This window comes from Dreissena polymorpha, chromosome 10 (genome assembly GCF_020536995.1).
Source record: "Dreissena polymorpha isolate Duluth1 chromosome 10, UMN_Dpol_1.0, whole genome shotgun sequence".
In the NCBI taxonomy this organism is placed as follows: domain Eukaryota; kingdom Metazoa; phylum Mollusca; class Bivalvia; order Myida; family Dreissenidae; genus Dreissena; species Dreissena polymorpha.
The window spans coordinates 23,047,400-23,052,982 of NC_068364.1; positions in this window are offsets into that span (position 1 = coordinate 23,047,400).

A 5,583-nucleotide genomic window follows, 5' to 3' on the forward strand; every position below is an offset into this window, starting at 1 on the left:
GCATAGTGTATAGGGTAGCTCCTGACCAGACTGCGCATAGTGTATAGGGTAGCCCCTGAAAAGACTGCGCATAGTGTATAGGGTAGCTCCTGGCCAGACTGTGCAAAGTGTATAGGGTAGCTCCTGACCAGACTGCGCATAGTGTACAGGGTAGCTCCTGTCCAGACTGCTCATAGTGTATAGGGAAGTTCCTTACCAGACTGCGCATAGTGTATAAGGCAGCTCATGACCAGACTGCGCATAGTGTATAGGGTAGCCCCTGACAAGACTGCGCATAGTGTATAGGGTAGCCCCTGACACGACTGCGCATAGTGTATAGGGCAGCTCCTGACCAGACTGCGCATAGTGTATAGGGCAGCTCCTGACCAGACTGTGCATAGTGTATAGGGTAGCTCCTGACCAGACTGTGCATAGTGTATAGGGCAGCTCCTGACCAGACTGTGCATAGTGTATATAGGGTAGCCCCTGACCAGACTGCTCATTGTGTATAGGGTAGCTCCTGACCAGACTGCGCAAAGTGTTTAGGGTAGTTCCTGACCAGACTTCGCATAATGTATAGGGTAGCTCCTGACCAGACTGCTCTTAGTGTACAGGGTAGCTCCTGACCAGACTGTGCATAGTGTATAGGGTAGCTCCTGACCAGACTGCGCATAGTGTATAGGGTAGCCCTGACCAGACTGCGCATTGTGTAAAGAGTAGCTCCTGACCAGACTGCGCATAATGTATAGGGTAGCTCCTGACCAGACTGCGCATAGTGTATAGGGTAGCTCCTGACCAGACTGCGCATAGTGTATAGGATAGCTCATGACCAGACTGCGCAAAGTGTATAGGGTAGCTCCTGACCAGACTGCGCATAGTGTTTAGGGTAGTTCCTCACCAGACTTCGCATAATGTATAGGGTAGCTCCTGACCAGACTGCGCATAGTGTATAGGGCAGCAACTGACCAGACTGCGCATAGTGTATAGGGTAACTCCTGACCAGACTGCGCATAGTGTATAGGGTAGCTCCTGACCAGACTGCGCATAGTGTATAGGGTAGCCCCTGACACGACTGCGCATAGTGTATAGGGCAGCTCCTGACCAGACTGCGCATAGTGTATAGGGCAGCTCCTGACCAGACTGTGCATAGTGTATAGGGTAGCTCCTGACCAGACTGTGCATAGTGTATAGGGCAGCTCCTGACCAGACTGTGCATAGTGTATATAGGGTAGCCCCTGACCAGACTGCGCATAGTGTATAGGGTAGCTCCTGACCAGACTGCGCATAGTGTTTAGGGTAGTTCCTGACCAGACTTCGCATAATGTATAGGTTAGCTCCTGACCAGACTGCTCAAAGTGTACAGGGTAGCTCCTGACCAGACTGTGCATAGTGTATAGGGTAGCTCCTGACCAGACTGCGCATAGTGTATAGGGTAGCCCTGACCAGACTGCGCATAGTGTAAAGGGTAGCTCCTGACCAGACCGCATAATGTATAGGGTAGCTCCTGACCAGACTGCGCATAGGGTAGCTCCTGACCAGACTGCGCATAGTGTATAGGATAGCTCATGACCAGACTGCGCAAAGTGTATAGGGTAGCTCCTGACCAGACTGCGCATAGTGTTTAGGGTAGTTCCTGACCAGACTTCGCATAATGTATAGGGTAGCTCCTGACCAGACTGCGCATAGTGTATAGGGCAGCAACTGACCAGACTGCGCATAGTGTATAGGGTAGCTCCTGACCAGACTGCGCATAGTGTATAGGGTAGCTCCTGACCAGACTGCGCATAGTGTATAGGGTAGCTCCTGGCCAGACTGCGCAAAGTGTATAGGGTACTTCCTGACCAGACTGCGCATAGTGTATATGGTAGCCCCTGACCAGACTGCGCATAGTGTATATGGTAGCTCCTGACCAGACTGCGCATAGTGTATAGGGTAGCCCCTAACCAGACTGCGCATAGTGCATAGGGTACTTCCTGACCAGACTGCGCATAGTGTATATGGTAGCCCCTGACCAGACTGCGCATAGTGTATAGGGCAGCCCCTGACCAGACTGCGCATAGTGTAAAGGGTACTTCCTAACCAGACTGTGCATAGTGTATATCGTAGCCCCTGACCAGACTGCGCATAGTGTATAGGGTAGCCCCTGACCAGACTGCGCATAGTGTATAGGGTAGCCCCTGACCAGACTGCGCGAATGCACAGACAAGTATAGAGCTTCACTGGCTGCATATGGCATAATACCCATTTTCGCATGACGCGACTCTTATCAAACGGGTCAGGGTGACATTATTATGGAACCTAGCTTTATATGTTTTTGATTTGCTAACGACAAATATTTAATCCCCATAAACACCCATAATCAAAGAATATTTCGTAAAATATTGCGCAAAATTTCGATTATAGCAATAGCAAAATTTAATCACAGCAAAAAATAGCACAAGCTCACGAGAACTGCGCCATGTTCCGACGCTTCCCGACTGCGCCATGTTCCGACGCTTCCCGACTGCGCCATGTTCCGACGCTTCCCGAAGCCAATTCCGCGTTCGCTCGTTAATGTTCTGATATTACTTCACATGGAATATATTGCCACACATAAAATAAAAAACGATCATTTCGTATCTTGTTAATTCTATGATACCATACCACATCTAGCGTTAAAATTTTGGCTATTGCTATAAGGTACACTGATTTTTTATAGGTTAACCATATTTTACGAAATATTCGTTTTTTAAGTGTTTATGCGGCTTTAAAAGAATATAAGTAAAACACTTGTATATAGTATAACTTATTAATACTTATTTTAACGAATTATACCAGTTAGCTTATTTGCTTCGAGTACAAATGGAAGTCTTACATTTTACAAAATGAAAGGCTAATGCCTCTTCACAATATGTTACAAGAACACACAAGGGCATTCCTATATTGTATGTGTTCTGTAACTGGTATTTTGATACTTATCATTAATCGTTTATCTCGTTAACCCTTTGCATGCTGGGAAATTTGTCGTCTGCTAAAATGTCGTCTGCTGAATTTCTAAAATAAGCATTTTCTTCATTTTTTTTCAAAGAATACTATCAGAATAGCAAACAGTTTGGATCCTGATGAGACGCCACGTTCTGTGGCGTCTCATCTGGATCCAAACTGTTTGCAAAGGCCTTTAAAATTCGGTTCCCGCACTGAAAGGGTTAACGTGTTTCTCTTTATTCTTACTTGTTGAATGAACTTTAAGTACTAGTATTAAATGTTTACAAACCATCTTAGCAGAACGTGGTTTCGATCCACGGACCTCTAGGTTACGGACCAGGCACGCTTCAGTTAAGACACTCTGCTGTTGTGCGATAATTAACCCATCTATGCCTAGTGGACTCTTCCATCCTTCTAAATTGGATAAATTTATTTCCAAAATAAGGGATGTCTAGTATATTTATTTCTATATTTAGAATATTTCTTACAGAAATTCCTTTAAGCAAACAGCGCATCATGCGGCGTCTCATCTGGGTCTGCGCTGGTTGCCAAGGCCTTTTTCTAGACGCTAGGCATAAATGGGCTTATACGTTTTCTATAATTAAACGTTAGACACATTTTACGTCGGTGTCTAATGAGATTGTGAATTTTAAAATAAAATACCGGTATAGTAATTACAACATTAAACTGCATATCTATCTTTCTTTCAATGTACAAAATGTATATGTACAAAATATAACGAAAGAACACGTATTGATAGATGGTTTCAGCGAAAGCGTAATTCAGACAGTTTCAAATTACTTTAATTATAAACTCGCAGTTATCGTTCTAATAACAATACACTTGTATTAATTAGCGTACAATTGATCAATCGTATGATGTACAATCGTTATATTTCGTGGGTCATTAAAGGGGCATTTTCAAGTTTTGGAAAATTAACAAAATTAAAAAAAGATAATAAGGTTTGCAATTTTCGTTGTTGTTATGATATCTGTGAGGAAACGGTATACCATGCTCTAAAATAGCCACTATATGCATCTTCTGACGATTTAACAACTCGAAAATTATAATGCGTTGCAACGCGAAAAGATTGAATAATGCGGAGAGTTCTGTTGTTGTCGTTATATTTTGTGACACTACGAGGATTGCTTATATAAAGTATAAAATACATCACTCATTCTATAAGCACGGATGGCCGAGTGGTCTAAGCATTAGACATTTACTCCAGGGGTCAGTTGAGGGTTACTTATTTCCCTTTTTATGCTCCCCCAAAAAAAATTGGGGAGCATAAAGTCGCCGCTTCGTCTGTCCGTGTGTCCGTCCGTGCACATTTTTTGTCCGGGCTATTTCTCAGCAACGAATGACCGGAATTCAATGAAACTTTATGGGAAGCTTCACTACCAAGAGGAGATGTGCATATTATCAGCCGGTTCTGGTCGGATGATTTTTCACAGAGTTATGGCCCTTTGAATTTTTCTATAAACTGTACATATTGTGCAATTCTTGCCCCCCCCCCCCAATTACTGGCTGGAATTCAATGAAGCCTTTATGGGAAGCTTAACTACCTTGAGGAGATGCGCATGTTATTTGTGGGTTCTGGTTAGATGCTTTATTTAGAGAGTTATGGCCCTTTGACATTTTTAAGTTGCTAAACCATTTATCGTATTATTTTGTCCAAAGTTATGCCCCTCAAGACGTTTCCTTTTATCTGAATATTATAGTGCAATATTGTGACAAAACAAACTTTTGGGGAGCATCATCCGTCGCCGACGGTTTCTTGTTTAAATTTTATCCTTGCTCTTTACTGGAGCATTATAATAGATCCAATGTTAACATTTATCAATATATAACATGTAATGACACACTTCAATATCTGCCAAAGTATGTGAAAAGGTCCCTTAAATACGATATTAACGCTAATCACTCTCTTGCCGATGTGGCATTTTAACAATAACTAAAAGAAAGAAAATAAAACGGCATGACCGTCGCCATCTTGTTTGTCACGTGATTACCCCATAATGAGAAACTATCTTACTGAAAAAATGACGTAAGTTTCACGGTATAGAATTATATTTCTTGGAATACAACAGGCCCTTAAGTTTTACAAATTTTAAGCTTGACTTAACACCTACTCAAATAGCCATAAGTGCCATCTCACTACGTGGAATACATGTTTCAGGTTTGAATGAAATCCGTAAAGATATTCCAGAGAAACTCGTTTCCTGAAGAAATATTTATCAAACTTGGCATACGGGGTTATTTGGATTTGGGGCGTAAATGTTTGAAGTTTGAACCCCGCATACCCACGTTTTGCACTTTTTATGCGTTCAGGCCTGTCCCAATAGTAAGGTTCGATTGGACATTTTCGGCTCGGGTACTACTTAAATGAATTCCGGGTACTTTAAAGTATACTTAAAAGTACCCCGGGTTCGGAAAATATACTTAAACTTAGGCTCGATTGGTAATTGTCGGCACGGGTAGTACTTTAATGAACCCCGGGTACTCTTAATTATTCTTAAATCTACTCCGGCTACAGAATACTATATTAAGGCTTCACTTATGCCTAGATTTGTATGATTGATTTGGAACACCATACTCCTCTAAACTGCTTCGCGCTACCATAACTTTCCATGTTAATAT